The sequence below is a fragment of the Eurosta solidaginis genome, chromosome 1 (genome assembly GCF_040869045.1).
Source record: "Eurosta solidaginis isolate ZX-2024a chromosome 1, ASM4086904v1, whole genome shotgun sequence".
Taxonomy (NCBI): Eukaryota; Metazoa; Arthropoda; class Insecta; order Diptera; family Tephritidae; genus Eurosta; species Eurosta solidaginis.
This window is the reverse complement of record NC_090319.1, coordinates 165,127,400-165,154,944: the sequence shown is the minus strand read 5'-3', so window position 1 is coordinate 165,154,944 and position 27,545 is coordinate 165,127,400. Positions and strand designations below refer to the sequence as shown.

Sequence of the window (27,545 nt, the reverse complement as noted above, 5' to 3'; positions counted from 1 at the left end):
TGAATTAAATATATGATTTTTATTTATATACTTTTAATAATGTAATTTAGGATTCATACAATAATGAAATAAACATAATACTAATAACGAACTAAAATCCATTTTATAACATAGCATCAGCTATTTGTTTTCTGCGGGTCGCCTGGTATGCCGTTGTCATTTTGATCTCTTGGTTCCGATGATACAACCGCGTCAATGAAAATTTCAGCTTCATCTGGATCACTAATTCTAAATTTCTTACAAATTTTATGCAAAGCACAGCATAGAAACATATGTTAACAATAGATTTTACTTTATCGGGATGATAGTGCATTTTTCGATCATTCAGGAGGCATCTGAAACGGCATTTTAAAACACCGATCGTACGTTCGATGATGTTCATCCCTGTTTAAGCCGCCTCCAATAAGATCCAGACGGCGGCGAAATTCTTATGCGCAGCCGTGCGCGGCGAGTGGAAAGGCGCAAATTCACAAGAACTGCCATCGTCAGCAACGATCCTTTTTCCAACGAATTAGTCAAGCATTATTACTCGGCAACCGCGGACGCGCTCCATTCTACATTCATATTGCATAAATTTTGTACATTTTAAATATCCAAATTAATGCCGGTTTTCAAATTAATATTGTGTTAACGTTTGCATTCTCATTAATAATAAATGAACAGTGAATTTTATAACGTTTTCGAAAAAACTCAAAAATCTATTTATTGTTTATAAGAGTGTAGCGAAGAAAGACCTAAGTTTGTTCATGGTCCTTCGCAGCCATCCTTGGCCCACCCTTAAAGTGATAATAAAATTATATAAATCGAATTTTTCGTTCGTTTAAAAAATAGACAATAATATAAAACCAAAGTGCAAAAAACTCATAGTGCCAAATTTAATTTATGTATAAGTAGCACATATACTTATTACATATATACATATATACAAAAATTCAATTAAAAAAAAAAAAATAATTGCAAAAAGGGAAAAATGTGTCTTTAAAACACAAAAGAAACATCATAAGTGCCGTTTTGATACAAACATATATTAATACATACACGTATATGCACACAAAAATTGTTAAAAAAAAAAAAGATTTTTGAAAATCAAAAAATAAAAAAAAATTTAAATTAAAAAAACCATCTTTAATCAGCAACATCAACCAGCTAAAAGCATCGCCAAGCGAGCAACGATAAGCGATCAGGAAACAACAACAATATAAGCAGCATTAATCATACAGGAATCGGTGAGTAGGCAGTTTTTTTTATTTTTCATAAAAAATATAGAAAATAATACAACTTTTTTCCACAAAAGTTATATTATTTTGTGTAAACTGCAAAAACATATATATATATCCACATATATACTTGAATATTGCGGAAATTTTCTTAACGTTGGTTTTACTGCAACTTTTTTGCAACCAAAAATTGGTAGAAAATATTCCGCTATACCAATAGGCAAAATCCGCCAATTATATATATATATATGTATACATATTTCTAGTGGTATTTAACCACCAAAAAATTGCAGTTTACTTGCCTACTCAAATCCACTGTGCAAGAACAACATCGGCAAAATCTTCTTCCACAGCTGAGTTTACCCCGTTGTTCGCACAGAGCGTTGAACTTGTCGATACAGTTCAACTTCTTCCAAGTGATTTTTTCTTGCTTGCCAGCATATACAAAAATCGTAATATTCATACGTACATACTTACATACATGTACAAATAATTTCAAGTTGCTTTTCCAGCATTCATACTTTGAGAACATCATACGTGTTTTCTCACACGTTCAAGTCACTCTTCCAGCGACATTCTCCGAGCACATATAGCTACATTAGCAACGAGAGCTGTGTACTGCTGATCAAATTTCTCAACCTCTCTCATATTTGCAATTTTTTCATCTTTCTTTGCTGCACTCTCCCAACAGTGCAATCAAGCGCACTCAGCTTCACAAAGAAACGCGACATTAAAGCGATGAAGAAGCGAATCAAAACAAACTCTTCTGTTTGTAAACATAAACAGAGAAGCTCATCTGATTCACGTGCATACGTTCGCACAAACAAATATATATACATACGTTTGTATATTGCGCGTGTACATTTGTACTTATTCTGGCGTACAAAACTAAGTTTGAGATATTTTCGTCCCTATAGGAACTTTCAAAAAATATCCATACAAACTTCAAGTACATATTATTATTTTCTAATATATACATACCTATATATACCAGTAATTTACAAATACACGTTTATTTCCACACGAATATTTACACGTATATATAAGTGAAAAGTGTTTGTGATTTTTTTTTTTTTTAATTTTATACCTTTTGTTTTTACAAAACAATATACATCCTATTAAATTCCGAATTTCGCGGATTTAAATCATTTAAGGAACGTCCCGTTGTCCGTGCTTGACTCTATTGTTCAAAAAAAAAAAACACAAACACCGCCACCAATTAAAATTCCCCTTTTTAAATTTCTGTGGCACGAAGAGTTTTCCATCTTCAAATTTTGCGAACGTTCTCTGAGCGGACACATACTTTATTCGGTTTTTTTGGTGAAAACCCAAAAGCTTGCATAAAATGCCTCGCAGTCCCCCAAAAACGTCCGAAACCGGGACAAAACCAAAAGGTGGCCCAAAGGAAGAAACGGCCAAGGAGAGGTCAACATCCCCCCGGAAATCCAAATCAGTTGACCCATCCGCGCAAAAGTTCATCGCGGAAAGTGACAATCTGATGAGATACTGTGCAAAATTCAACGAAGCACCGATTCAGGATCACACTGAATCGTATCTCATGATAAAGGACAAATCACTAGATGATTATTGGGCACGACTCCAATCGGTTTACGATCTGGTTTTTTCGAAACCAGACGAAAGTTTCTCTGAAGACTTCAAGAGTTCAGTGCAAGGCAAACAATGCGCCTGCCTTGATACGTATGAAGTGACTAAAGCAAAAATTGCCGATCAACTTTCATTGATCAAAATGATGGCAACGCCGAGTCCACCACCCCGCGTGGAACAACCCCCGGCTGAGGCAAATATTTACCTCAAGGTCCCAGCCTGCGACACGGAGACCTTTTATGGTGGCTATGAAGAATGGCCCGCTTTTCGTGACATGTTCACAGCGGTGTACATTAGCCACCCAAGGCTCTCCCGTGCTCAGAAAATGTACCATCTCCGGTACAAAACGCAAGGCAAAGCCGGCTCCATCGTCAAACAATATGCGTTGAGCGATGATAACTTTGACCTTGCCTGGGAAGCTTTACGGTCACGATACGAAAACAAGCGTATCTTGGTTGACAACCAGATAAAATCCTTACTGACTCTTGCCACTATTCCATCCGAAAATAGTGAGCAACTTCAGAAATTGCAAAATACAATAAACAACTGCCTATCCGTCCTTCACTCCCAAGGAGTTACGACAGACAGTTGGGATCCGATTCTGGTGTACATTTGTTCATCAAAGCTCCCAGAAACAACCCTGTCACTTTGGGAACAGTCTCTCTCTTCTCGAAGAGATCTACCCTCATGGTCACAAATGAACGACTTTCTCACCTCGAGATATGAAGTCGTTGAAAGGGTCAATAGGCTTCAACCAAGCAAACAAAAACCAGTCGCTCATCAAAATTCTACGCAAAACAGGTCCTTCAACAGGACGCAAACCCTTGTGGCAGAATCTAAAAAGGAAACTTGCCAATGTTGCAACTTCCCGCACCTTATTAGATTCTGTCCACGATTCAAACGAATGTCTGTGCAAAACCGGACACAATTCATAAAACAAGCTAAGCTGTGTACAAACTGCCTGAGCAGCACTCATATCATCAATGAGTGCACGAGCAAGTGGTCATGTTCGACATGTCATCAACGGCATCACACGTTGTTGCATGCGAGCCCACAAGCTCCACGTTCCACCCCGCGAATGAATGCACCAAACGTGCAGCACACAACTGCTGAGTCAACATCTCTCGTTCGACAAACGCAGAATAACTCCGATTCTAGCGAGCTACCGTGTTGTTCAAAACACGCACCGGTTCAATCATTGCATGCAGCCAATGATAACCAAATTCTTCTTCCTACTGCTATGGTCGCAGTCGAACACGAAGGGGAATTATTTCAACTAAGAGCCCTTATTGATCAGGGCTGGGAAAGAACTTTCATTTCCTCGAAAGTTCAAAAACGGTTGAAACTTCCATTCGAACATTCAAAGTTCGAAATCTCTGGCATGGGTGGACAAGTCGTACAAAAGTCCTCCAAGCTTTGTCCTTTGACACTGGTTGCATCCAAGGCCATGAAAAGGATAAAGGCTCATGCCATTGTGTTGCCGCAACTGACAAAAAATCTACCAACATCCACCATTAGTCGCAAAATCTGGCAGCAGTTGAAACTCCTTGAGCTCGCTGATCCCAGTTGCCACATACCGGGTCAGACTGACATGGTCATTGGCAGCGACATACTTCCACACATTCTGCTGGAAGGTATAAAAAAGGTGTGCGGTAGCATACTTGCGCAACAAACCATTTTTGATTGGATTCTCAGTGGTCCAATAACTGAAAATGTTGTGTCAATCTCGACGCAAGTCCAAGCGTCAAACGAGACACTCAGTGCTCAACTGAGGAAATTTTGGGAAGAGGAGGAAATTCCACAACCTCCACAGATATCCCCCGAGGATCAAGCGTGTGAGCAGATATATGCAACAACCACGACACGTGCACCAAACGGTCGATACATTGTGCGACTTCCATTCAAGGAAGAGTTTCCTGAAAAACTCTCCCTCGGCAAATCCCGCCCGGCTGCTCTTCAGCAGTTTTTCAGCACGGAGCGATCGCTTCAGAAAAAGGGGGAGTTAGGTACAATGTACAACAATGTGTTGCAAGAATATCTCGACCTTGATCACATGGAATCTGCCGACCCATGCGAAATAACTTCGAATGGCAAGGTCTTCTCATTTTACTTGCCACATCATGCGGTAGTCAAACCAGATAAGGTCACCACCAAAGTTCGTGTGGTTTTCAACGCCTCTAAAAAATCTGGGTCAGGAAGATCCCTGAATGACGTGCTATACACTGGTCCAACTCTCCAACCAGATCTCATGCTACTAATTCTACAGTGGCGCATGCATAAGTATGTGTTCAATGGAGATATTGAAAAAATGTACCATCAGATCCTTATACACGAGGACGACAAAGATTTTCAGCGAATCCTATTTCGCAAATCGGCCAACCCCAATGTTAGCGATTTCAATCTAAAAACGGTTACATTCGGCGTCAATTTTGCACCATATCTCGCTATTCGTACGTTGCATCAACTATCCGATGACACGAAAGCGACATTCCCGTTGGCTGCAACAATTCTCAAGACGCAAACTTATGTCGACGACATCCTATCCGGAAGTCATACCATCGATAACGCCACTGAATCACTCGTTCAAGTGATAAGCGCCCTAAAATCAGCTGGTTTCATACTAAAGAAACTAACGGCTAATCACCCGGCCATATTAGAACAGTTTCCGAAGGAGGATCTTCTAGACTCCAACTTCTTAAAATTTGAGAGCACTTCCAATACCAAAACTCTTGGAATTCGATGGAACGCGCTCACGGACAAATTTTCATACACCATTCTGCCGGAACACACCCAAAATGCGGTCACAAAGCGACAAATTTTATCTTCTGTTGCAAAACTTTTTGACCCGGCAGGATGGCTGTCGCCAGTTATGATCCAGGCCAAGATGCTTCTCCAAGAAATCTGGCTGGATGGAAGCGATTGGGATGAAAGCGCCAAACCCGCGACATTATCAAAATGGCAACATTTCGCAGAAAATCTGCCAGATATTTTCCACATCGAAATCCATCGATGGGTTAATGTCGTTCCAGGGCAAGACACTCAAATCCACGGGTTCTGTGATGCCTCGGAAAAAGCATATTGCGCAGCGATTTACATCCGCACACATGTGGGCAACCAAATAAAATCTTCTCTTTTGGTTGCGAAAGGCAAAGTTGCCCCCATAAAAACTGTAAGCTTACCCCGCTTAGAGCTATGTGGTGCAGTCCTACTCGCAAAACTGGCTTCAACTGTTCGAAAACAGCTCGACTTACAAGCATGCAACATATTCTTATGGTCAGATTCTGAGATTGTACTAGCCTGGCTAGAGAAATCTCCATCGACCTGGAAGACTTATGTGGCCAACCGTACCTCTCAAATTCGAGAATATCTTCCCAGCGGCACATGGCGCCATGTGCTTTTTATTAAAAATTTACTCCCTACTTCCAGAGTCTGCATGACAGAAAGGTGTCAGTAAATAAGGGCTAAGCGGGTATTCGGAATCACTTACAAATAATTATTTTTTAAATTCTTTATCACATTTTGTGTTGACGTAACAAACTTTAAGTACCTAAATAAATAGATTTATTTTGTTTTGCTGATTTTCCGACAGGGTTGATAAATGATGTATGTATATTGGAACGATTTTCCGTCAGTTCTTGTTAAATTTGGTTTTGAGACAAATCGATTCCGGCGTTGTGCCATCATCAATGTCGATTTTCGTTCTGATCTGTTGTTGTCGTTTGACCTATATTTATAGTTCGAAGGTATATGAGCAGGTATTGTCAAAATTGATGCTTGTGTATATTTAGTTATGTGTATGTGCTGTGTTAATTTAGAACCGAGGGAGGTTTTTACTGATCGATTTGTGTGGCTGACTGGGGCAGGTAAAAATCCGTAATTTTAGTCGATTGACCTTATTTTTGGGTTTGTTGTTTTGGTACGTTAATTGGTTTGTGTTTATTTGTTGTTGCGTGTTTATCTGTTGTACCTGTGTGATTACTTTGTTTCTTGTAAACAAATTTTAAAGGCTCAAATATTGTTACAGAAATTGTGATAATCTGTTCGTTTATTATTCTACCGTCGAATGTTTTCTGTTTGTAGATTTCCATGTTTTCCAGTGCGTTGAGGCTTCGGCCTTTTGCTTGTATGTGAAGAACCCTAACTGTTTTATTGATATTTGTTGGGGAACATTCATTCCCGACCATGTGATTCGCTAAGTTAGACGCGGGTATAAGGTTTGGATTCCGTATTTTTTGTTGTAATCTCTAAATGTTCTCTGAACCTTGTTCTTATTTGTCGTCCTGTTTGTCCTATGTAACTATGTTGGCATCCGCAGGTAAGCTTGTATACGCCATGGCTGCTAAACGGATCCTCTGAGTTAGTGTTAGTTCTTAGTTTTCGTCCTAGATTGTTCGATGTTTTGAATGCTGTGTTAATGTTGTATTCTTAAAGAAGTTTGCCAATTTATATGTTGCTTTTCCAGTATATGTCATAGTCGTCCAGCTATTATGTTCGTTTTTATTATTTCTTTTTGGTTCTCCATTTGTCCTTCTGAGCTTATCTACTAGTGCTTTCTTATATCGTTGTTTGCAGCGATATTATATATGACTTCAAGTTCTCTCTTATATGCCTCTTGTGTAAGAGGTGTTCTTTCAGGTCTATGTACCAAGTGACTTAATGCTGCATTTTTATGCTGTTGGGGTTGATTTGAGGTATTATGTATTATTGTGTCGGTGGCCGTTGGCTTTCTATATATGTCATAGTTAAATCTTTTGGATTCTTTATAAATATTTATCGTGAGGTCTAGATAGTTGATTCCTCCGTCTTTTTCGGTTTCCCTTGTGTTCGGCAGGGGTGCGTGTGCTCCTGGAGGTAGGTGGGCGCACCGGGGTCGATCTCAGTGGGAATATGTGTATGGAATAGAAAATAAGCAAATAGACGAGATTTCTCGTTATAATATATGTGGTTTATTGAATAACTATATAAATTGTTTGGGTACAATATTACCTGAATATATTGTTGAAACACAGTGGAGATCGCTGGCGGCAGATATTAGCTGGTTGGCTGTTAGAATCCAAGAGGCCGGGTGTATAGCAAGCTACAACCGTTTACCCGCAAAATCCTCCGTTTTGGAGGGGAAAGGCACCCACACATCAACCCCGACATGCATATGCATGAGTGCTGACAAAAAGCACACATACACGTGCATGTACATGCAGGCACATGCATGTGGCGGTGATGGTGTGGGTGGTTACAAATTAATTCGAGTATCGATTCGCAGAGTTGCATTGGGGGGATCACAAACAGATGCGGAAAACTTAGGCATCCTGCCTAAACATGCCGGCCCCCCTTGCGATACGCAACATCGTTTTCCGCCAATGACCTCCGCTGAAACGAGAAAAATGAATATAAGACTTACACACTAAACGTAATCTAAATGAGGAGTTCGTCTGCGACGGAAAATGACCGCGAATCCTTTCCGACTTGCTTAGCTTGCCACCTGAGCTAAGATGAAAAAATTAGCGGTTATGAACAGTTATAAGTGAATATTTCTTGCCATTGAATTATAAATAAATATAGAAATTCAGAACGTAATATGTGTATAGTCGATGGCCAGTAAGTCTGGACGAAGAGGCCGAGGTCTCCGTTCCAGAATGGCACCATTTTTTGTTATTCTTTGGTTTTTGTTGGTCCGGATGGAGAGGCTGAGGTCTCCGTTCCAGATTTGTGTTTTTTTTTTGTTTGGTTGGACGAAGAGGCAGAGGTCTCCGTTCCAGACTGGAGGGTTTTGAGGTTTTTCTGGGCTGGACGAAGAGGCGGAGGTCTCCGTTCCAGCGTCTAACGTATCGTGTCGCTCTCGGGCGACTGCCTTTTTTTGTTGGAGGAGGTGTGGCATCTTATTGAGGTGCCAGGGCGAGTGGCCGTGAGGTTGGTTGGGTGCTGCGCGTTTTCGCTACAGTGCATATATTTTGTAAATGATGTATTATATTATCAGTTGGTGCCGTCAAAATGGACGCGATTTCGAGCAGCTGATGCATAGTTACCAAAACCAGTAAGATTGCGGTGTGTGGGAGGTTGGAACGGACGTGGTTCCAAGCCACCAGCGCAAAATTACCTGTTTTGGTGATAAGCGTGGGAGGTTGGAACGGACGTGATTCCAAGCCACCCACCCAAATCATGGCGTATTTAAGTTAGTAGATATTTATCATTGCGTGGAGCGAAACACCCCTATCACCGTCTTTGCGGTGCTTGGAAGCCAAAAATTTTCTTTTCCGAGAAGCGTGAGAAGCCAATCAAATGAAGCATTTAATTGTGTGCGAAAGCTCATGACGAATAGCGAAAATCGTAACCAAATTCCAAAATCTACCAAGTGCATGTGCTGATATGAAAATCCAACAACTGCATGCTTATATGATGTGCGATGGATGTAAAGAGGCCCTTATTCGCTGCCTTGGAACACTCTTTGGTTTGATTTGGGCCATGTTGTGTGAGAAACCCAAATTGTGGGGTGTTTGTTGATTTCAACACAACCCTGGCGGGAATAGCCTATACTATCGAGTGTGGCAGTTTGTAGAGCTATCAGCTGATAACTCTTCAACTCATTGGAGTGAGGCAGCTGTGCGGTGCTGCCAATTTGGCAGCGTAACGACACCTAATGGTCATGTCGCGAAAGTGTTTGAGGACATTCACGTTTGAGTTCTGACGCGACCTGAATTCTGAAATGTTTCATTTTTTTTCATAAAGTTCATTTGGTTGAATTATGACTTCATAAAAGTTTCTGAACTTTCATTTGGTTATTTTTATTAATCTTCAAAATTGTATCATAATCTCCAATTAGCTTTTCCGCAGTTAAGTTTAGGCTAATAAAACTTGAAAATTCTCCTTCGAAAGTTATTTCTTCGTAGTTTAAGAGACATTCTTAAGCTAAGTTGGAGTTTAGAAGAAGGCTTCACTATGGAAAGTGAGTTACGGATTTTTTTCTCATATTTTGTTGTGTGAAATTAAGCTTGTCGTCGACAGCTGTTCATGTGATCAGCGCTTTTGGTTTTACTCATTTCCTGCGGTTTGTCTGGCAGCATTGTATTTTAGTGTTGTTATGCTCGCTGAGTCTGTGCACATACCGGCATTTGTAGCGTGACATGCGAATTGGCAAGTTTTATCCGAGAAAAAAAAAACATGTGAGTATACGGATTGTGGCCCTTTTTTTGGTTATGGGATCATTTTCCATAATATAATGATACCACTTTCTTCCCTTTTTGTTTCAGGGCATCGTTCGAACTTCGTCCCAATCTGCGCGTTACATTCTTGAATGTGCCGCGGAACTATAATCGCATCATATTGAAGGTGCGGTATTATGACGAGGGACCCTCGTGGTACACCCGTTTTTATCGGGGTTATGAGGGGGTCCTTTGGGTGCGCGCAGACTCCGCGGGCGGCCAGGAATTTGTGTGCCGTGTGTGTGGGCAAACGCTCAGCTGCTTTACAACATTAAAGGCCCACCTCAATCTCCACATGGGTTTCGCACCCTATAAGTGCAGCTCCGGGAAGCGATACCCCTCGGCTTCCTCGCTGGGGTTGCATCGCCAGCGAAAGCATAGCTCGCAGTAAGTGGGATTACGTCGGTCTCTGCCTTGTCGGGGTGTAAATATATTTTTGAACAAATAAATTGTAATTTTTGGACGGTGAATGGACAAAGTTTTTCCTTTTTTTCTCTGGTTGTTTGTTTTGTCTTTGTGTCCCGAACCATAGTGGTACCTAGCTCGCGTAGGACTTGTTTGGGTTCCAGGCTAAAAGGACTGACGAAACTTTGTCGGAACTTCAAAAAAACATAAAAACAATTTCTATCATGAAAGCGAGACCACTGTTCCCTAAAGCTTAGGGAGTTTGACATGTTTTTGTTTTTTTTTTCACTAACCTTTTAACAAAGAAAACAATGCAAATAAAAATCGAAAATTATTTCGGTCCCGAGTGGTTCACTTTTTTTTTTTTGTCACAACAAAGCTGATTCTGCTGGTGTTTTTATGCACCATATTGTCAAAGTAAAACAAAATTTTCCATTTGTCGAAACAAAAGTAAAGTTGTTCGGGTACTAACACTCGAGTTTGTTGGATCCCGCGGATCCGATTTGTGATCTCATGGGGTCGCGCGCGATGTGTTTACGGCGTAAGAAAAGACAAAAGCAAATGTCATCGAGTGGCAACCTTGATTCGTTCATTCAAAAATGTCATTCATTCATGGAAAGGAGTATACAGATATTTTTGAATGAATTTTCTTTATGAAGAAAAAATGTGCTGGGTAAGTATACTAGTATCGTTCCCTTTTGATACTTTTATAAATTTTACTAATTTTTTATTATTTTATTTCATTTCAGGTATTCTTTTATTTCATTTCAGGTACACAGCTACAAATTGGGTGGTTCGCTGGCACAATGCAAGCGATTGCGTGGGTTAAACGTCAAAGTAAATAAAAATTCATCAGAAGAAATTTTATTTCGGTGAATTTTCTTCATTTTTAATGGATTTTGTGGCAATTTTTGAAGGAAAAAACCAATAAATTTTAATTATTTTCTGTAAACTAAAAAAGAGTTGCAAAAATTTCGCCACAAAAAGAAAAAACCAAATAGCCTTTGCGGCGTTGTTTCAGAAAGAACGTCGGAGCAAAAGCTTATGTTTATTCGGGGAATTTCAAAATTTCAAGCAACAAAGGCATCTTTTGTACGTTGTGTGAATATAACTAATTGCTGTGCGCCTCTGCGAAAGGCAAAAAACAATATCCAAACGGTCCGAACACATTTTGCGACAGAGCGTAAACCCACGTTGCTCAACCCTCTTACGACCTGGATCTTTGAGACGGGGTTCTTTAGTTATGGTAAACACAGAGTCAGCAGTGACATATCGGGACCTCCCAGACAAGTCGGAAAGCGACAAAAAACATTACAAAACTTTATTATTAAGTAATGGAATACGAGTGTTACTCATTTCGAACCCAACACGTGTTCCACATTGCGGATTAACTTCTTCATCATCATCATCCTCTTACGACTCTGCCGGCGATTCAGTTGCTGAAGAAAGTAGTAGCACTAGTAGCGAAGAAGAGGAATCGATGAGCACTTCCACAGCGGGCAATGGTGGAAGCGATTCGGATTTAGAGTCAGAAGAAAGTGACGAAAAACTGGCAGCATGTGCATTATTATCTTTGGTGGTAGCGTGTCGTCGCGGTAGTGGGCGTTCTCCTGGGGTTGCTCCTGCTAGAACGCCTGCAAAAGGTATTACTCTCGCTGCTGCCTACACCACCGCCGTAACAATCGTTGACGATACAGACTAGAAGAAGAAACAAAACATAAACCAGTTGCCGGCTACACACAAATGCCGGTGGCAGAAAATTATTATGGTGAAGGCAACTTCGTTTTGAGTATTTGTTTTATAATATCTATAGTTGGCGGCGGGTTGTGTAACGGCTGAAGAACGATGGTGGTGGTGCTGCTGTGGTTGAGGTGAAGCCGTAACGTTTTTTTTCGCCAATTGCTTTGCACTTCACTACGATCCTGTCTTGTGAGTACTTTATCTATTGCGGTGTTTAATGTTCGTAATAATAATTTTGTTTTTATTATTTTCAAGTTGTGTACAGCAAATAGCAAACATACTTACGAAATGAAACATTCAAAAAGAAAAATTATTCACAAAGGGAATGGAAAACAGCCCATATAATCACATTTATCATTTAGAAGATAATATATTCGGACAAATGCTTTGCGTAATCATGTAAGTGTATATGTAGACATATATATTTGTGAGTATGTAAACTATTTAGGTATTTAATTGACACTTGCTTAACCCAAGTGTGCATCTAGTTCCTCATAAAACAATTGATCTAAGGGCTTGTCCCCCATAATACGAAAAAAAAAACAGATGATCCAAACACTTAAGGCTTATAGAACGTCATGCAGGCAAACGAAGCAAAATTTGTGCGAATCGACTTTCGTCACCAGGATTCTCAGTGCGACAGTGTTCAGCGAGGCAAGCATAAACTTGTTCTCTACATACTTCAATGTCCTTACGCCCCTTTAATCCATGTATATCCGGAAGAATTATTGCTTTCAAGCAAGATAATTCGGAACGATTTATATTGAGTCGTTTCATTTTCACGCTTTACTTAGATAAAATACGATCGAAAACTGTCGCAACTCCTGCTTTTATTGCATTCCTATTACGATGGTATGAAAAATTATGTTTAAGAAAGAATTGTTGTGGTTGGCGTCTAGGAGGGCGACGTCCAAAAGATGTATCATGGCCTGATGTTGCATAATCAGCATCCAAAAAATCAATACTACACCATGCTACATTTGCAATTAGTAACTCATTCCAGCCTGCCTTGAGCAGCAAAACCTGATCATCACGTTGTAATTCAGCGAAATGTGGCATTTTTATAGCATATACAATCATTTGATAAAGTTGTTTATTAACCATTTGACAAAGATGTGATACCGTACTTTTATAGTCCGGTTGATCCATAGAATTCGGGCCAACACGTATGAATGGTATAACATTGTCTCCACTAAGTTGTTCACTTTTTTCCGCAGCTTCAATTATAAGTTCAATTGTTAACTCACGCACTGTGCTAGTGGGATTGAAAACATCAGTGGGGCGTGCATTCTGTGAATGTGTGCCACGTTGTCGCTCCTCCTGAACTGCTTCACGCTTCATGCCGCATGCAACACATTTCTGATAGCGACCGATTTCGTGGCCTTTTGTCAATAATACAATTTCTATCTCCTCTACGAGCATAAGTTAAATCCTTTCGTACGGTACGTTTGAAAAACCCTTTGCATCCTTCGCAACTATAAACACCATAATGTTTACCACTTGATCTATCACCACAAATAAAGCACAGATGTTTTGAACCACTTAATGTATGATTTGGAGGATATTGTTGTTGTTGTTATTGTTGAGTGCTCGTATTATCTTTGCTACTTGTACTGGACGGAGTGTAATACGGTTGTATGGTTGCAGGTGTGTATTGGTTGTGATTTTGTAATAAAGCTTTTGTTAATTTTGTTGAAGATTGCCGCGACCGGCGTTGAAGTTTTGATGGCTTTGGTGTGTTGTCGTTACATTTGGGTTCATAAGTAGATTGTATTTGAGAAATATGCTCGGATTTGACATGCAAAACTGTTTCAACAGCGCTTTGTCTTTTTCTCTGTGTTCATTTATAATACTTTGCAGATATTCATCGCTAATACCTAGATCTGTATCTGATGTCTGCGTCCATGTATTTAACATCATTGGCCGTTCATAGAAATACTTAAGTTCATTAGATTTAGCTGAATGTATAATAGTTCGGGCTGACGAAGGAATAACATTGGGTTGATCTTGATTATAGCTTGTATTTGTACTCTGCCGATTTGATTGTATGTGCATTGCGTTGGGATCCACTTTTTATTCCAAATACACACCTCATAAAAAACTCCACACACAGATTGATTGCTTCTTATGTATGTCGCGCACTCCGTTCGAAACGATCAGTTGTGTTAATATATATAAATGGTCTCACTTTGATGGGGTTAATAAGAGTACTGAATACTATTTTCTGACGTGGGGATTGCGTTAGGATTGTGTTGGCCTCGGTCGGGTTGATCGAGAGCTGGGTTATGGGGTTTGTTGGCCTCGTTCGGGGTGAACGAGAGCTGGTTTACGGGGTTTGTTGTAACGGTTGGGAGTTACAAGTCTCCCTCGCCCTCACTGGAGGGTGGTAGTAGGACCAATTTCGTGATTGGTCTAGTGGTTTGTCCCCTTGCCGTATCCAGTTCGACAACTCGAACTCGGTTATCGGGGCCATAGTGAAGATTGGCTATCCGACCTAGTCTCCATTCGTTGGGGGGTAGATTATCCTCCTTAATGACGACTAGGTCCGCCGGTTTGAGATTTGATTGTGGATGCTTCCACTTAACGCGCTTCTGCAATTCGGTGAGATACTCAGTCTTCCACCGTTTTCAGAAGGTTTGATGCAGCGCCTTAAGTTTCTCCCATCGATTGGGCGCGATTCTCGCTGACGTCGATCTCGGTTGGTGCTAATAGGTGCCCTCCAACGAGGAAATGTCCTGGCGTGAGTGGCTCCAAGTTAGACGGCTCATTGGAGGAGGGGCTTAACGGTCGAGAATTGAGATTCGACAAAGTAGGGTGCTGAACTCTTCAAGGGTAAATTTGTGATCCAAAGCGATCTTTTTGAAGTGGTTCTTGAAGCTTTTGACCCCTGCCTCACATAGCCCGCCCATGTGAGAAGCCCCTGGTGGTATGAAACGTCATGTCAGGTTTTGGTGTCTGTACTTGGATAGAGTTTGGTTGCGAGCATCCGCCAGGAAAGCTTTGAGTTCCGAGCGGAGAGCTCTGGAGGCTCCGGCAAAGTTGGTGCCGTTGTCGGAGTAGATGTTCTTTGGACATGGTCGCCGAGCAACAAACCTATCAAAAGCTGACGGGAATGCGACAGTGCTGAGGTCAGATGAATCGCTCGTGTGGAAAAACACACGAAAAGGCAGACATAGCCTTTGGATAGCCGACACCCTCTACCGCGGTAACTTTTGATGTCGAAGGGTCCAGCGAACTCGACTCCAGTATTCGTGAATGCACGGCTGAAGTTCGTGCGTTCGCGAGGGAGAATCACCATAAGTTGGGTCTGAGCACGCTTTCGGTGTATAGTGCAAACTTTGCAATTATTAATGGTTGCCCTAATCATGGTTTTGATGTTAGGTATCCAGTATTGGGTGCGTATCAGACGTAACATGAGTTGGTTTTCCCCATGCAGACTTTGTTGATGAAACATTAGGACTGTCAGACGGGATAACCGGCAGTTGTATGAGAGGAGGATTGGGTGGCGTTCATTAAAAGCTAAGTCCTTTGACGCCCCGAGTTGCCCTCATACCCGAATGATGCCATCTTGGTCTAAGTAGGGATTAAGTGAGAGTATTGCACTTTTCCCTGCAATTGGTTGTCCGGCCTTCACATCATTATATTTGGAACTATAATGTTGTTTCTGATAGATTTTAATGACAAGTTGAGTTACTGATTTGATCTCATCAGGGGAGATTAAAGGTGACTTGACCTGAAATGATTTTTTTGTTTTGGGGTGAGTCCTTCGGTAGAACCTCATAACGTATGAGAGCACCCGTAAAGCCCTAGGAAGGTCTGAAAAGCGTTGGAGAACATCGGTAGTATTCACTGTTGTTGTTGCGCAGGCCTTTGCCCTCTTTTCCTCTACGGAGGTGATGTAGTCACTTTCTTGTGCTGGCCATTGGGAAATGTCTTCTTGCAGCCATGAAGGTCCCTGCCACCACAACGAATTGTTGACCAATTCAGACGCAGGTAAGCCTCTGCTACCTAAATCTGCTGGGTTGGACTCTGAGTTCACGTGCAACCAGTCCTTATTTCCGACCATGTCGATGATCTTGGTGATCCGATGTGCGACGAAGGTTGACCAGGAACAAGGCGGTTTCCTTATCCATGCGAGAACGATCTTTGAATCCGTCCAAAGGTGAACTCTAACTGGTCCCAATTTAAGATTTCTGAAAATGGATTCGGTGATTTCCGCTAACAGCACGGCTTCGCAAAGTTCCAATCGTGGAAGAGAAAGAGTTTTCACTGGGGCTACCCGGGTTTTGGCCAGAAGCAGGTTTGTCCAGATGCCATTATCCGTTTTCACGCGCATGTAAACGGCTGCAGCATAAGCCTTCTCGGATGAATCACAAAATCCATGGATCTCGATGTCGGTTCCTGGAGAAAAGTTGACGCATCTAGGTATCCTTATTTTATCGATCTCATGGTATTGGTCGGTGAAGGTTTTCCATCGTTCCAGCGTACTGGGAGATACTGGTTCGTCCCAAGCGGTGCCTTCTAACCAAATACTCTGTATGATTATTTTTGCCACAATGACCATTGGTGCCAGCCATCCTAATGGATCGAAAAGTTTGGCGATTGCTGATAGTATCGCTCTCTTTGTAATGTTTTCCGGGTTGTCCAGCGTCCCTGCTTTAAAATAAAATAAATCGGAGAGGGCATTCCATCGAATTCCTAATGCTTTAACTGAACTGGTATCTTCGAAGGCCAGGAAGTTTTCACTGAGGAGGTCTGCTTTGGGGATGTCCCTTAGAATGTCCTCTGAATTGGATGTCCATTTGCGAAGTCGAAAGCCCGCGGAGTGTAGGACTTGACGAATTTCATCTCAGGCTTTAATGGTCGATGTGATCGTATGTCCACCCGCTAATACGTCATCTACATACATTTATTCTCGCAGTATGCTAGCCGCTTTAGGGTGTGAACTTGAGACGTCGTCTGCTAGTTGTAGGAGCGTTCTTATCGCGAGATATGGCGCGCAATTCACTCCGAAGGTAACCGTCTTTAATTCGTAGAGACTAATAGGGTCGTTCGGGGAAGTGCGATACACAATGCGTTGAAATTTGGTGTGATTTTCGTTCACCCAAATTTGTCGATACATCTTTTCGATATCGCTATTGAAGACGAAACGGTATAGTCTCCATCGTAAGATTAGTGTGGGTAACTCGGCTTGTAGAACTGGGCCTGGGAGTAGAATATCATTTAGGCTCTTCCCGTTGGCCGTAGGGCTCGAGGCATTGAATACTACGCGTACCTTTGTAGTGGTGCTTTCCGCTTTAATAACGGCGTGGTGGGGCAGGAAGTAATGATCCGAATCGTCGGATGGGATATTTTTTTCAATTTTCTCATATGTCCGAGCGTTTCATATTCTGACAACACTCGAACATATTCTTTACCTAAAACTGGGTTTTTTATTAGCCGCCCCTTATTCCGGAAGAATTGAGAGCATGCGCGTTTCAGGGACGGTCCTAAATTAATGTTATTAGGGTAATCCTGCCTGGATGGTAGTGATACGGTGTATCTTCCATCTTCATCACGATTCGTTGTTTCTTTAAATAATCTTTCTCAATACCTCTCATCTTCATTTAATATTTTATTTTTTGGTACATTTTCTACCTCCCAGAAAGCTTTCAGTTGATTGTCCAACGCAACCTCGTTGTAGAAGGACACGATGCTCTTCGTTGGATTAGGTGCTTCGATACGACCGGTTAGTATCCAACCGAACACTGTCTCTTGTGCCAAGAGTGTGTTTAGTATATTCTTTTTTATACCGTTCATTATAATTTGAGGACATATGTCTCCGCCAAGTATGAGGTCTACGTCTTCGTTGACGTAGAACCTCTTGTCTGCAAAAACCAAGGCTGGGAATGCCTGCATAGTCATTGTGTTGATATGGCAGGATGGAAGATTCCCAGTGAGTTTCGCTAGAACTAGTACGGGTGTGGTCAGGCTGAAGCAGGGATCCATTGGTGAACGTAATTCGATGTTGGATGCTTCTTTCACCTGAGCTGACACCGCATTTGTGATGCCTGAAACATGGGCATGCATTTTCCTCGCTGACAAATTGATTCTGCGTTTCAGTCTTTCAGTTATAAAGGAACATTCAGACCCAGAATCAATTAATGCCCGCGCGGAGAAGTCGGTACCATTATGGTGAATGTGTACGCGAGCAGTTCCTAATAGCACACCTGTGCTGGAATTGACATGGCAGGATTTGACATTCTGGTTTGTAGAGGAAGGTGGTTGTCCCGATTCCTGTCTTTTCCGTGCCTGTACTGAAATTGATGGGGTATTATCCGCATTTTTGAATGGGTTGCGCACCGCCGGTTGCTGAAGTGTGTCCGCATGCAGGAGCGTGTGGTGACGAGAGTGGCATTTGGAACAGTTGTACGAACTGGTGCACCTCGTCACTGTGTGTCCTGGGGATAAACAATTCAGGCAGCCATTTGTGAATTTGACGAATTTAATCCTTTCTACCGGGTTTAAATCGCAAAAACGTGAACAGTTGCGTAATCTGTGCTCCGTTGATTAGCACATTTTACATATTGATTTGATGTTGTTTGCTTGGTTACTTTTGTTTGAAAAGCACCAAGTCTTTTTGTAGGGGTTTCTGTAGACTGGCGCGACACATTTGATTTTTGCACTTTAGAAGTGGCATTCCCTGTAAAACCAGACACTGTTTCAAGTGTCTGAAAACGATTTGACAAGAATTTATCCATATCCTCCCACTTGGATATGTCCGTTTTGTGGTCAATGCTCTGTTCCCATAGAGGCAACGTATTTTCGGGTAATTTTGTCGAGCATAAATATGTGATGATCGCATCCCAATTTGAAACATCAATCTGATGGGTTTTTAAGGATGCTAAACAATTATTTATGTCGCGCTGTAAGCTTTTGATTGAGCTGCCGCACTCGCCGTCTATCTTTTTTAGATTAAGTAAAATTTGAAGGTGTGAGTTCACGAGAATCCGCTTATTCTCTTATCTCTCACATAGGTTTTTCCAGGCTGTTTCAAAGCCTTCATTTGTCAAGGGACATTTCTTGACGGTGTCCTTTGCCTCACCTTGAGTTTTTTGATTGAGGTGGAACAACTTTTCTACCGGGCTTAGGCGACTGTTGTTTTTGTAGATGGCCGTGAACAGGTCACGAAACGTTGGCCAAGATAGGTAGTCGCCCTTGAATACCTCAGTATCGCAAGCTGGCAGGCGGATACTATGTTCGCGCGCGCGTTCTCCTTCAGGTCGAACCTGACTATCTCTTTCCTGCTTCAATTTGGCTTGAAGTTCAGCCATGTTCGACATGCATCGCAAGAATACGGCATATGCCGCTTTATGCTTGATCTTGACCGCTGCAATTTTCTTTGCGTCGAGCGTGTCAGAGCCAAGCAACTCCTCTAGGGCGTTCTCTGCTTTTCCCCACTTAGCTTGCAACTCCTTTTGCTGTATTGCCAGAGTGTGTACAGTGTGCAGAGCCGCATTGATATCATTAAAATCGGCATCGAATTCGATTATTCGATCGGCCAATCTAATGTGAGAATCCATGTTCATGGATGAAAGGTGGAGAGCAAATTAGCCAAGGGATATAAAACTTTGAAAACCTGAGCGAATCACCCACCAACAACTATTAAAATACGCAAAATTGATTTATTACTCTTAATTTGTTTATTTTTGTCTGGCTTTGCAGATTATTTGTGCCTTAAAACAGGGAGCAGGGGGAATCAACACCAATGTGTATTGTGCGAAGTAAAGAGGGCCACTCGCCACTTCAACCTTCAATTTCATTATAAAATAAGTGCGCGCGTTGACACAAACTCGACGAAAAGTGTGAAACCGTGAAATAAATCTTATGCAACAAAGAACAAAACTGTGTAACAAGATTAATTAGAGAAATTAGTGAAAATAATAGTGACGCAAAAGAAATTGAATTTTGCCGCAGTCGAATGGCGTGAATTTTTTTTTTGAAAGTGAAGTGTGCACCTCTTCCCTGTGCTGTGTCTGGAGAGCCTTACCGCTGGTGGGGGGACAGACCAGATAGTCACAAGGAATCTTAAACGACGTTAATGCAACGCATTTGCACTTATTTTTCTTTTTGGCACTGCACAGTTTTTTCACACTTTTCGCGGTTAACTACAATCACGTATGGCACTTTAGATCGATTTTTCGCACTTATATTTATTATTTTAACCAAAAAGAATGTGGGAAGAAATATTGCACTTACTGTGAACCTTTTGGTAATTTGTATGGTGCTGATGTGGCAAGATGATTTGATGTGTTGCAGTGGCTTTAGCTGGCTGTCGCTTGCTCGGTGTTTTGCACGCTGGTGTTAAATAATAGACTTTTTGACCTTTTTGTGGTATCGCTGCTGATTGTGGCAAAAACCCTCCGGATAACTTTTTAAGTGAGGAATTCTCAAATTTCGGTGCGGTCAGCTATGATCTTATGTTGTGATGTGGAATGTATATAGGCGCTTTAATTCCTTTCTCGGGGTGCGTGTGCTCCTGTAGGTAGATGGGCGCACCGGGGTCGATCTCAGTGGGAATATGTGTATGGAATAGAAAATAAGCAAATAGACGAGATTTCTCGTTATAATATATGTGGTTTATTGAATAACTATATAAATTGGTTGGGTACAATATTACCTGAATATATTGTTGAAACACAGTGGAGATCGCTGGCGGCAGATGTTAGCTGGTTGGCTGTTAGAATCCAAGAGGCCGGTTGTATAGCAAGCTACAACCGTTGACCCGCAAAATCCTCCGTTTTGGAGAGGAAAGGCACCCACACATCAACCCCGACATGCATATGCATGAGTGCTGACAAAAAGCACACATACACGTGCATTTACAGGCATGCACGTGCATGTGGCGGTGATGGTGTGGGTGGTTACAAATTAATTCCAGTATCGATTCGCAGAGTTGCATTGGGGGGATCGCAAACAGATGCGGAAAAGTTAGGCATCCTGCCTAAACACCTTGTAAATTTCATATTTCGGTGCTACTTTTTGAGGTACTCAATTACAATCTCTGCGTTATTAGTAGTTAAAATGCATATTATGTCATCCATGTATCTAGCATAAAATGACACGCCTAATTTGGACTTCAGCTCCTGTATGTACTTATCTTCCAGATTTTGCATGAGCACTTCCATAAGAATGGCTGATGTGGGGCTTCCCATTCCAGACGGTTTGTTTGTCTATATATTTTATTGTTTAATTGAAAATAGTTTTAACGTAAAGTGGTTCTTAGCGTATTTGTGATTTGCATATTTTTCACTTTGTTTTTTGTATTATTAACTATTGTTAAGGTAACTATGTCCAAAGTCTCCGATAGTGGTATTGATGGGTATAAATCTTTTATGTAAAAGATACCTATTTGCTATTCTTTGTTAGTTCTAAGGTCTCAAGTTTCTCTATTAGTTCTGTTGTGTTAGCTATTGCATTTTCGTTCCTTAGCTCCAGACTATCTTTCAATATCGTTTTTAAATATTTGGACAGTTTGTAACATGGTGTCGATTTAAAATTAATGATGGGCCTCATTGGCGTATCCAGCTTGTGGATTCTTGGTAGCGCAATCAGTGGAGGAGCCGAATGGTTCATTTGGACAAATATATGCGCCATGTTAGAATATACTATATTTGTTGCATTTTGATTTGTTTTTGGTATTCGTCCGTGGTTTCCTCTCTTATCCTACGACATTTCATTTCCTCTATGAGTTCTTCGGTTTTGGCTATATATTCCTCTTTCCGATTAGCACATTTCCTTTGCCCGCTTTCTTTGTGACACTATTGTGTTTTCTTAGTTTATGCCGTAGATTCTTTATATATGCGTTTTAACTATTAATAACGAAGAGCTTGTACTGGAGTACCTCAACAAGCAGCACCGAAATATAAAATTTACAATGGAAACCGAAAAAGACGGAGGAATCAACTATCTAGACCTCACGATAAATATTGATAAAGAATCCAAAAGATTTAACTATGACATATATAGAAAGCCAACGGCCACCGACCCAATAATACATAATACCTCAAATCACCCCCAACAGCATAAAAATGCAGCACTAAGGCACTTGGTACATAGACTTGAGAGATCACCTCTTACACAATAGGCATATAAGAGAGAACATGAGGTCATATATAATATCGCTGCAAACAACGAATATATGAAATCACTAGTAGATAAGATCAGAAGGACAAATGGAGAACCAAAAAGAAATAATGAAAACGAAAATAATAGCTGGACGACTATGATATATACTGGAAAACAACATATAAATTGGCAAACTTCTTTAAAAATACAACATTAACACAGCATTGAAAACATCGAACAATCTAGGACGAAAACTAAGAACTAACACTAACTCAGAGGATCCGTTTAGCCGCCACGGTGTACAAAAGCTTACCTGCGGATGCCAACATAGTTACATAGGACAAACAGGACGGCAAATAAGAACGAGGTTCAGAAAACATATCAGAGATTACAACAAAAAAATACGAAATCCAAACATTATACCTAAGTCTAACTTGGCGAATCACATGGTCGAGAATGAATGTTCCCCAGCAAACATCAATAAAACAGTTAGGGTTCTTCACATACGAGCAAAAGGCCGACGCCTCAACGTACTCGAAAACATGGAAATCTGCAAACAGAAAACATTCGATGGTATAGTAATAAGCCAAGAAATAAAACACGATTTCTGACACAATATTCTAGCTTTTAAAACTTGTTTACAAGAAACAAAGTAATCACACAGGTACAACAGATAAACATACAACAAGAAACGAACACAAAACAATTAACGCACCAAAACAACAAACCCACAAAGAAGGTCAATCGACTAAAATTATGGATTTTTACCTGCCCCAGTCAGCCACACAAATCGATCAGTAAAAAACCACATTCGGTTCTGAATGAACACACAGCACATACACATAAATAAATATACACAGGCATCAATTTTGACAATACCTGCTCATGTACCTACGAACTATAAATAGAGGACAAACAACAACAACAGATCAGAACGAAAATCGACACTGATGATGACACAACGCCGAAACCGGTTTGTCTCAAAACCAAATTTGACAAGGGATGACGCAAATCGTTCCAATACACATTAAATAAATATAGTTATCTCCGCTTTGATGCATATTCTCCAAATAAGCTTTTAATGTGCAATAATTCCACATGAATGAATCGTGGGTAGAACCAGCATATCTAGCATCCACATACCGGATATTCATATCATGATCACAAGCCTGAAATATGAAGGTACATAGTAAACAACGTATACATATCTATGTAATACACCTATATCGCTGCTACAGGCTAGGTACACACAGAAACATCAGACTGCCAATATATTGCTGTTTAAATGTTTTTGGTTTTGTATTCAATAATCGAATGTACCTAAATTTAAATTTTTCTAGTCACACTTATGCTGCTACAATAACAAAATTTAGGCTGCCTTGTTTTGATTTCGAATTCAAAACACATTGCGAACATTTTCTATTAGCAATATAGGAGTATTACATATATGGTAAACAACGATGTTATATGTATTAATTTCTTAAATACTTACAACAATCGCATTTATACTAAAAAATCCTTTTCTATTCAGGTAGAGCTGTCTATTCGAGGTAGGAGCATAAATCGATATACGTGTAACATCAACATAGCCGATCACGTTTGGTATTCCTGACCTGGAGAAAAACTTGCGCCTGTTGCTTTTCTTCTTCTGTCATTTCTGTCCTTATCGACTCACTGCAAATTTCTCTTTCTAAAACGGGAAGCATCTCCCTTAAAATGAGCAAAACTGTTGGGTGAGCAAGGCCCAAGTGAAACTCATTTCCTACAGCTTGCTGGTAACTGTCATGTGCAAAAAATCTTAGTGTATAGCATAATCTTAGCATTGGCGTTACAGATGAGGACAGTCGGCAGTGAAAATTGTCTTTGATTTTGCCCAGCACATACATAAATACGTCTTTACTTAGCCGAAAATTCGCTATAAATCTATAAATATGTATGGATATGTATGTAAATAAAGTTTTTGTTTCATTAAATAACCAATCTGCACTGGATACTTACTCCGTACACGGCAGCTCCATAGGATTTGAGTTATGCTATATGCCATAGAGGTCCGATCCGGCCGGTTCCGACAAATGTCTAATCGGACACCTAAGTACACCCGCTCACCAAATTTTATTAAGATATCTCAAAAATTGAGGGACTAGTTTGCATACAAACAGACAAACGGACATGGCTAAATAAACTCAGCTCTTCATCGTGATTATTTTGGTATACTTAATGGTGGGTCTATCTATTTTCCTTTAAGGAATAACAATTTTGAGATTCGTGCCAAAGTTAATATACCATTTCATTTTCATGAAAGGTATAAAAATAGGTAGGTACTTTCTGTGAGGATGCAAAGTTTCACGTTTTTTGTGGTCTGCATATTAAAACTATGACTACAAATCACATATTTCAACTATATATGACGTAAACGTAAGTGTTTGATGAAACTTGATGAAATTTTAAGCTTCTAGCCGTAAACAAGGGGCAAAAATGACAGTTTATATGGGGTATATAATATATATACAACCGATCTCTATGATTTTCTCAGACAACAATATATGCTATACATGTAAGCATTTGGTGAAATTTTAAGCTTATAGCCGTTAAAATGGGGCAGATATTGCGAAAAGTTTCTTATCTGAACAATCGGTTGTATGAGATATATACTATATATACAACCGATCTCTATGATTTTTTCACACAACAATATATGCTATATACGTAAGCAACTGGTGAAATTTTGGGCTTCTAGCTGTTAAAATGGGGCAGAAATTGCGAAAAGTTTCTTATCAGAACAATCGGTTGTATAAGATATATACTATATACACCACCGATATATGGTTTTTTCAGACAACAATGTATGCTATACAACTAAGCATTTGGTGAAATTTGAATCTTCTAGCTGTTAAAATGGGCCTGAATTTGCAGAAAGATATATATATATATATACTACATATATATCACCACATATTATAAAACAAGGTCGGTTTTTCTTCCCTATGTGCCTTTGACTACTTAAACCTTTAAAACTACGCAACGGATTTAGATGCGGTTTTTTTAATAGATATCGGGATTGAAGAGGAAGGCTTATACGTATAATAACCTCCATTAAATTCTGGAGAAATACTGTTATTTTTGAAGTTTCTAATGTGACGTCGTAAAAAATGTAGTAAAAAATTATAAAATTTTGTTTACACAGCTATAACTCATAAACGGAAAAGTAAAACTTTGAAATATTTACCCTCGTTCTGCATCAAAAGAAAGGATACTTGATTCCTTTCTTATATCAGCAAAATTGTTTAAACAAAAATAACATTTTTAACAAAAAATGCATAATGTGTGGTTGTTCGCTGTTAACTGTGCGCGAAAATTGGTTTGAGTGAGACTTGATGCGTCACATACTTGAATACATAGCACTCGTTGCGTTCTTTAAAGGCCGTGACACAATGACATTTTACATATAGATGCGTTTAACACAAGCTTATGCATTGCAATAACAGCGCCACAATCAACCAAGATGTTGCGTTTGTAAATATGAAGGAGCTTCAGACGTGCCAATTGAAGTTTATTACGCCTTGCCCATTCACATACAAAATTTCGCGAAGCACTGTTATAAATATTTTCCCTATACAACAAAAATACTTGCTAACATATTTTGTGCCGTAATCGATTGCTATATTACAGTTTTTAATTGCGAAAATTTTTAGAAAATTTGCCAACCAGTGGGAAAAATAATTTCACTTGCAAAGTGTGCCAACACCCTTAGCCAAAGCATATGTCAAATCGTTCTTCTTATGATATGATTGGAACAAAATTGAGGAGTTGGCTACTTTTCAATATCAGATGATGCCAGTGTCGCTTATTCTACCATTCTCCATAAAAATACGTGTAATATACTCATAATGCATAAGCATGTGTTAAACTCATCTATATGAAAAACTGCTTATGTGTCGGAGCTGTAACTTCGGGAGTACATTTATATGTATGGATTTATGTATGTATTTTCATGTTATATTAAGCTTGACATATGTATGTACATACATATATATGTCAAGTGAATGCAACATAAATGGTTAAGAATGCATACGTCTCTTGAAAAATACTCTTTCGTTACAAATATTGAATATTTCCTTACAACTCTTGAACAAAAGTTTTATTTTTTGGCATTTTTGCATGTATATGCTAATATTTGTGCACTAAGGAGATTTAATTCTTCAATATATTTTTTATGCTAATTTGTATTGTGATCGTAAAGACAAATTAAAGGAGTATCCATTTTTAATGTTTTTATGGCAACCCTAAAGGAGTTATATTATATATATAATATATATTATACGGCGGCCACCGTGGTGTGATGGTAGCGTGATCCGCCTACTATACAGTATGCCCTGGGTTCACACCCCGGGCAAAGCAACATCAAAATTTTAGTAATAAGGTTTTTCAATTATAAGACAATTTTTCTAAGCGGGGTCGCCCCTCGGCAGTGTTTGGCATGCGCTCCGAGTGTATTTCTGCCATGAAAAGCTCTCAGTGAAAATTCATCTGCCTTGCAGATGCCGTTCGGAGTCGGCATAAAACATGTAGGTCCCGTCCAGCCAATTTGTAGGGAAATTCAAGAGGAGCACGACGCAAATTGGAAGAGAAGCTCGGCCTTAGATCTTTTCGGAGGTTATCGCGCCTTACATTTATTTATTAAAGGAGATATTTTAGAGAGAACAGTTAGTTTCCACGAATTTTCTTATTCAAATTTCTAGGTAAGTTGTCGCTTTTTCTGTCCATATGTCCGTTTTAAATGCTTAAAGCCTTAAAACTACGCAACGGACTTTGATGCGGTTTTTTTTTAATAGATACAGTGATTGAGGAGGAAGATATAATAACATCCATTAAATTGTGGAGAAATACTGTTATTTTTAAGGTTTGTAATGTGATGTCGTAAATATTTTCATTTTTTCCGCTTACATTGCAAACGTAAGCTGAACCCTACGAGGTTTATCAAAATAATGTACTAAGTGCAGTACACATTGAAAAGGTCTACAGAAAACATCGCGATGGTATATGTCTATCACTTACGGACATCCCACAATAACATTTTTTTGTCAACTACTTTTTACGACAAATAATGTGTAATCTTCGAAGCGATTTAACCAATATAGCATTAACCCCTATCCAATCAATCCCTATCCTAAATTTTAGGTACCTAAACTAATATTAAACTGGAACTTTCCAGCAATGCAATAATTTAGGTAAGAAGCTGTCAGGACTCTGCGACAATCTAAATTATTTGTGAGAA

The 27,545-nt window shown here is 39.9% G+C and overlaps 1 protein-coding gene and 2 pseudogenes across 1 annotated transcript in view; all 3 read right to left on the bottom strand.

Annotated features, from left to right (window-relative positions):
* LOC137238431 (membrane-associated transporter protein-like) overlaps nucleotides 1-27,545 on the bottom strand; it is a 1,095,627-nt gene that overhangs the window by 645,058 nt on the left and 423,024 nt on the right. The window lies entirely within an intron of this gene.
* On the bottom strand, nucleotides 104-24,288 carry LOC137238690 (putative nuclease HARBI1; annotated as a pseudogene).
* LOC137238691 (protein ultraspiracle-like) lies at nucleotides 12,656-13,739 on the bottom strand (annotated as a pseudogene).